The following is a 7,898-nucleotide window of genomic DNA, read 5'->3' as shown; positions in this document are numbered from 1 at the left end:
GAGAGGGTTAAATCAGGTTACTCTTTGGAGACAAGGATTCTGGGGCTTCGTCAGACATACTTTGGACATGTTGCCAGGAGGGACGGGTCCTAGGGGAGGGACATCATGCTTGGGAGGGTGGAGGGACAGCGCAGGAATAGAGGTGGATTGATTCAATGACTGGGGAAATCGGGATGGGTGTATCAGAGACAGTGCGATTGGCACAGGACAGGGCAGAGTTTAGGGCTGTTGTACATAGGGTCGCTATGAGTTGCAAGTGGCTCGACGGCACATAACAACAACAACAGGCATTATATGAAAGACAGTAGTCCAGAATAAGCAGTGCATTGCAAAGTGTACTGGGAAAGAGAGATGTAGAGGGGGAGGAAATGACACAACAATGATTGAAATTTGAAATAAATAAGTGAATACATACGTACATACATAAAAGCAATACCTCCCTACTGTCTGTACAGCTTTATTCTGCTGAACCTTACCAAAGCCTAATAGAACCAGGAAGAATAGTTACCTCAACTAATGGCTCAGATTGTTTACACGTACAATAAAATTTTCAAATATAAAAATTTTCTCAGCAAGATAAACACACCAACTGTAATAGTGGGTCAAGTGTGTCAGAGATGGTGAAGATGGCATGGGACAGAGGGCACCTCAGAGCTATTGTTCTTAAGGTAAGTATGAGTCATAATTGAGTTGAGGGCACATAACAACAACAACAACAATAACCAATGGTTTGGAAAGTCTACTCTGGAAAGTTTATCGTTCTAAATATTTGCCATCAGTTTATCTCAACGAAGTTTGGCTCTTAAACTTAAAAACATCTCACAGGCAGCAAGGGTAAAGGTCACAAATCAGCATTTCTTGTTAAAATACCTCCATTTAAATGCAAATTTTGGCCTTTATTCGAAAGTATGAAAGCCTATTCATAGAAATGCAAAACCAAGAGGACTTTGTTTTAATATCTCCAGAGTAGTAATTATTTATGAAAGTGTTACTTGGCTTAATTTGTGTTGTGATGTTGTTGTTGAATGCCCTCCAGTCAATTTTAACTCATAGGGACCCCATGTTATGTACAATTGTTCCATTGGGATTTCTGTGTTGCAAATTTATGGAAGACCTTTCTCTTGCAGAGGTGCTGTTCTTGGGTGAGTAGATTAGAACTGCTCGTTTCATTTCGCACACCACTCAGTACTTACACATGTCCCCATTCAGACTCTTTTTGGGCAGAATAAAATTATAATTTGGTGGATTTCATTTGATATAAGCCTTTTTACCTCATATATTTAATTTCTAAAAATTTTCAATATGCATAACTTGCATTCTACTTATATTAACCCTGAAGGAAAGAATAGAATAACCCTGGAGAGTTTTGCAATAGACAGAAAGCAATGGGAAATGACTTTTTGAATACTCTGTAAAAGGTTGCAAAAAGTATTTCTTCAATAATATTTTAAAAGGGAAACTTGTCCTTTTAGTCTAGAAACATAGTTGAGAAAGACTTTCTTATAGAGTTGAAGTGCTTTGTTGAAGTTTACGCCTCCACCGTGCAGTCTGCAGCTGACACCCTGGAACATAATGGATAAGGACTTCTGATCTTGTTTCAAAGATGAGTGGAAGAACATTGACTCAAAAGTTAGCTCTGACTCACAAAGTGTTCCTGCTTCCCATTTTGCTTTTTTTCTTTACATAATGTACTGAATTAACTTTTGCCCACCAAATTATTCTAAACATAAGGCAGTCTGACCAACAGGCAGCATTCAGCTAATGCAAACAATCCTCTGCTGATCTTTGCTAATGACCTTTGACTTTGCTAATTATACCTGTTAGTCTTCAGGTGCCAAGGTGCAGTGGAGAATGGGTAAACTTCTGTCGAACAACCATGAGGAGAAGGTCACAGCTCATATCCCCCAATTACTAAGCACCTAACAGGACAGATGCTGCCTTGGAGGCTAACTGCATGTGTCTCCTACTTTTCATAGTCTATTCAACTTTTACAACATTAAAGCATTCGAACAAGCAATCAAGATTCATGCGGCGAGCTCTGGTGGCCTAGTGGCAAGAAGGTGTACTGCAATCCCAGGGTGTATGGTTCAAATCCACCAAATGCTCTGCTGGAGAAGGAGGAACAATCTCCTCCTGTACCAGTCAGATCTGATTTGACGGTACTCACAACACACACACACAATAATAAACTAAAATAGCTGTTTCCCTTTTTTAAAAAAAGATTCATGCATCAATAATAATTGGTATCTCAAATGCAAAAGTAGAAACAATATAAAAAACTGGTAATTGGAAAATATAGACTTGTTGATAGAAATGAAATTAGCTATCAAATGATTGAATTTCGTACCATCAGTTATTTATTCATTGCAAATTAATACCTTATTGGAAAACAAAATTGGCAACTCTATACATGGATCTCACCTGATGAGCTACAGAGAGATTAAATTGACTGCATTTATAGAAAGAATTAGTTGGGAAGTTCAACATCAGCTGTCAAAACAAGTCATTAATTTAAAAAAAAAAGCTAGGGACCAACTGTGGAATAGGTCATCTATTACTCATATATAAGGTCTAATAGAAGTTGGAGAAAATGAAAGCAAGGCCCCAAGAGCCAAAAGAAGGCCTTGAATCTGTCCATCTAAATTTAAAAACCATCCTGAAGTAGATGTGATTGATTGAACCCTTATGACTGAAGAACAGACGTGTTGTGGGATGACATCCAGGGTACCATCCATGAAAAAAGCAAAAGAACATTACAAAGTCAAGGAAGAAAGAAAAGACCAAAATAGATGTCGGAAGACACTCTGAAAATGGCATTAGAACATCAAGAAGGCAAAACAAAGGCAAAAAAGTTAAAGTGAAATAAAAGACCTGAAGATTTCAAAGCAAATTATTATAACAAAACCTGAGAGAGCTTTAGTTAGAAAATCAAAAGGGAAGAACTTACTCAGCATTTCTCAAGCTGAAAGAAAGAAAGAACAAATTGAAGTGTAATAGTGAAGGATTCTATGGGCAAAACAAAGAAGATGGAAGAAATATACAGAGCCAAAAAAATTAGTTGACACTGAACCTATTCAGGAAGCAGCATATGATCGAGAACCAGTAGTAATTAAGGAAGAAGTTCAAGCTGCACTAAAGGCATTGGAAAAAAATAAGGCCCATGAATTTACCAACTGACATGTTTCAACAAACATGCCACTCTGAATGTACTTTCTAATCTATATACCAAGAAATTTAACAGTTGTTGTTAAGTGCTATCAAGTCCAGTATCAACCTGAGCCCTATCATACACCATCATCATAAAGTCCGGTATACTTGAGTCCATTGCTGCAGCCACAACATCAATCCAACTCCCTGGGGTTCTTCCTCTCTTTTGTCAAACTTCCACCTTTTCAAGCATGACATCCCTTTCCAAGAGATGGCCTCTCTAAGCAACGTGCTCAAAATATGTGAACCAAAGTCTTGTGCATCCTTGCCTCTCAGGAAAACTGTAGCTGCACTTTTACAAAGACATATCTGCTCATTTTATTGGCAATACATGGGATATTCACTGCTCTTCTTCTGCACCACAACTCAAAGTCATCAATTCTTCTTCCGTCATATTTAGTCATTGTCCAGCTCTCAGATGCATAGCAAGTGATTGGAAAGGCCATGGCCAGAATCAAATGTACCTTGGTCTTCAAATTGGCATCATTGTTTTTTCACTATTTTGTAGAGGTTTCTGACAATTAATTTGTCCAAACAATGAGTCACTCAGTTCCCTAACTACTGGTACCAAGGGTGTTGATTGAGATCCATATTTGTTTCCATTTCCTCCAAAAAAAAGAGATCCAAGAGAATGTAGAAATTATCAGACAATATCATTTATATCACATATAAGTGAAATCTTGCTGAAGATTACTAAAAAAAATCTATAATAAAAACAACTATGAGATATCATCTCATCCCAGTTAGAATAGCAAAATTATCAGAACAGCAAGCAACAAATGCTGGTGAGGTTGTGGAGAAACTGGAACCCTTATTCACTGTTGATGGAAGAAATGGTGCAACCACTGTGGAAAATGGTGTGGCGCTTTCTCAAAAAGTTGCAAATACAGATAGTATTTGACCCAGCAATTCCACTACTGGGAATATACCCTAAATAGACTATAACCGCCATCCAAGCAGATATATGCACACCCATGTTTATCATGGCTTTGTTCACAATAGCAAGGAGTTGGAAACAACATCAACAAACTAATGGATAGAGAAGCTGTGGTATATTCACACAATGGAATACTATGCTGCATTGAAAAACAAGGAACTCATGCGTGACCTGGAGGACATTATGCTGAGTGAAATACCTCAGTCAAAAAAGGACAAATACTGCATGGTGCCACTGTTGTAGAATGGGACTGACATCAGAGTTGGGGTAAGACTGAGCAAAACTGGAAAAATTATATATACTGCACTGAAACAGATGAGGGCGAGAACAATTTAAAAACAATATATGATAGGGTATTATGGTTATCACAAGAATCCAGAATTAAGGTTGCATAGTGGAGTGTACTCAAGGTGGTGGGGGAGGGTGTAGGGGGATTGTATACCAATGAAAGACGTTTTCTTTTACTTTTCAAAGAAAGGAGTGAACTTGGGTGGAGGAGTGCGCAGGTAGAAAAGTGCAACAATGAATGAATGGAAATTCAAAATCTCTGTAAATGTTCTTTAAAATTAATAAAATAACATTTTTTTAATGCTAGAATAATACACTGATAGAAAACTCCCAAGATTTCAGTCTGAATCCAGAAGAAAGTGTGGGACCAGGGGTATCATTGTGGATATCATATAGATCTTGCCTGAAAGCAGAGAATACCAGAAAGATGTTTGTATTTCATTGACTATCCAAAGATATTTAACTGTGGATAATATGAAATTATGGCTAACATTAAGAAGAGGAATATAAGAACACTTAATTGTGCTCATGTGAAACCTAGATCTAGACCAAGAAGTAGTTGTTCAAAGAGAAATGCTGCATGGTTTAAATTCAGGAAACTTATGCACAAGGGTGATACCCTTTCTCCATAACTATTCAGTCTGACTGTTGACCAAATTGTTCAAGAAGCTGGACTATATGTAGAAGAATGTAGTATTAGGATTGGAGAAAGATTTGTCAACTACTTATGTTATGCTAATCATACAAACTTGCTTGCTGAAAGTGCAGAGAACTTGAAATACTATCTGTACTTGGTGCAGAAGATTAAAGACTCCAACCTTCAATACTGCTTACATCTCAACATCTAGGAAACAAAAATTTTCACCACCAGGCCAATAGGTAAAATCATGATGGATAGAGAAAAGACTGAAGTTGTCAACAATTTAATTTTACTTCGCTTTTCTACCAATACACATTATACCGGTAGTCTAGAAATCAAAATAGGAGCTGTGCTGGGAAAATCTGCCATCAAGGAATTATTTCAAGAGCTAAAGGGCAATAGTTTCAGTTTAAAGAGTTGGCATGTCTAATCTAAGCCATGATCATTTCAATTACTTCCTATGTATCTAAAAGTTGGACAATATGTTAAGGATGATAAGAGAATTGATGCATTTGAATTGTGATGTTGGGAAGAGTGTTGCATATCCTTGGGCTTCCAAAAGACCAAACACAATCTGTCTAGGAGGAAGAACAACCAAGGTCCTTCTTTTTTTTTAATTTCTTTTATTATTGTATGTGTGTGTGTGTGTACCGTCAAATAAGATCTGACTGGTACAGGAGGAGATTGTTCCTCCTTCTCCAGCAGAACATCTGGTGGATTTGAACCACACACCTTCTTGTCACTAGGCCACCAGAACTCACCTCCAAGGTCCTTCTTTTCTGCCAAGATGATGGGAGTCTGTCTCCCATACCATGGGCATGTTTTCAGGAGAAGCTGTTTGTTTGTTTGTTTAAAGGACATCATGCTGGGAAATGTACAAGGTGGAGGGAGCAGAAAGGAAGATCTTCTACAAGATGGATTGACACAGCATAACCTTGGGTTGGAGCACATCAGAAATGGTGAGGCTGGTACAGGATAAGGCAAGATTCAGACCTGGTCTTCATAGGGTGCTAGTCAACTTGACGGCACCTATCAGCACCATCCTTATCTAAAATATCAGGCCTTCCCTTTCTAAAAGTGCTAAGTAAACAATGCAGTCTTCCTACATCCTTAAACCAACCTAAACATACTCCCCCAAACCTTCTTTTCCCCACAACAGATTTGGGAATATGACTACTGTATACTGGTATAGAATAAATCTTATTTAATAAATCTGTTTTCTTTCAAACTCATCTTCAAAATTGGTTTTCAGGCTGTAGGCTACAGAACAATGCTTTGTAGTAACACTTTGGTGTCCACAGGAGTAGCGCTTCGAACGCAAAGGCTGTGCTGGTGATTCTACCAGTTGTCTTGAAGTGGAGAGAGAAGAAAAAAAAAAGTACCAAAAAACCCAATGATCTCCTTCCACAAAATTTAGAGCCTTAGAAACCTCACAGAATTGGTTCAGACTCGGTGGTAATGAGGGTTGACAATTCTTTGTAAAAGCAAAAAAAAAGCCCATCTTTCTCCCAAGGTGCGATCAATGGATGAGTTCAAACCAGAGACCTTTCAGTTAACAGCAAGCTCTTCACTCCACTAGTGTGGCTCTTTCACTGAATATTCCTAGTGTAGTTCAATCCAACCTTAAGAAAATAGAGTATCATCAGTTTTCAGATTGAATACTACCACTTTTTTATCCAGTTAGACTATTTTTTAGACAGCTTATGTACTTTATATAGCTATGAATTTATTAGTGACAACTTGAGTTAGGTAGTCTTTACTACTATTGAGGCTAATTCAAATTCACTTCTATGAAAATAAAAATAAAAACCAGATAGTATTTTCTACATGCATTTCAAACTATAATGATGGAAAACACAGTACAATATTACTTACTAATGAGGGGAGAGTTTTGCTCTAATGCCTAACTTAAAGTAAAATGAAAATAAATTGAAAAAAATTATTAAAGTTTTAAACAGAAAATACATACTCAAGCCACTATTTAGAAAACATTAAAAGTTTCAAAGTATGGAATTATATTAGAATTTTAAGGGTTATTACCCAATTTAAATTTCCTATGCTGTGATCTCTGATAGTTCAAAATCATAAAATAGAGATTTTTATGTATCAGGCTATTTCCTTTTCAGTGTCCTGAAGGCCACATGATAGACATACTTTGTTGCCTTCCTCCAACCTCTTGTGATTTCTGACATTCCCTCAGAAACTATTTAAATAGGCATCTTACACCAAGTCATCACCAGCACCATGGTCCTCTCAGCTTTTCCTCCTTAACACTTTCTTTCAAGGGAAAAGAGCACGCTTACCCTGCGCCATCATATACTCTCACAAATAAGGGGCAAAAGTTTCTCATAAACACGTGAGCTTCCAACTCTTTTGAGCTGCGATATATGTAATTACCTAGATAATAATTAAATATTGAATAATTAAACATAGATGACATTTAAAAAATTTTAATCATACCAGTCACCTTTTCAAATGCTTAGTCATCATATAAGTGTGCTGTATTAGGCAACATACAAGCAGAACATTTTCATCATCAGAACGATCTTAGCGACAGCAGAATGTAAAGGTTGTATGTTCCATGGGTTCTTCAGAGAGCCTCTAGTAGGATTAATTCTCAATTGCGCAAAATGGTAACTGTTGTTTTTGTTATTAAGTCAACTAAGGCCACCCACTTCTGAAATAGCAGGCCTCGGAAAACGCTATGCACAACAGAACACATGCAGAATAACAGAAAGGGCAACCTAGGTAGAACTATCAAGTATGGAAATACAAAGGAGGAGGAACAGTTATAAGCAGACCCTAGTGATTGGAACATGGAATGTG

The sequence above is a fragment of the Elephantulus edwardii genome, unplaced genomic scaffold, assembly GCF_000299155.1.
Source record: "Elephantulus edwardii isolate Elephantulus edwardi_28Jun2011 unplaced genomic scaffold, EleEdw1.0 scaffold00150, whole genome shotgun sequence".
Lineage (NCBI taxonomy): Eukaryota > Metazoa > Chordata > Mammalia > Macroscelidea > Macroscelididae > Elephantulus > Elephantulus edwardii.
This window is presented reverse-complemented; position numbering follows the sequence as displayed.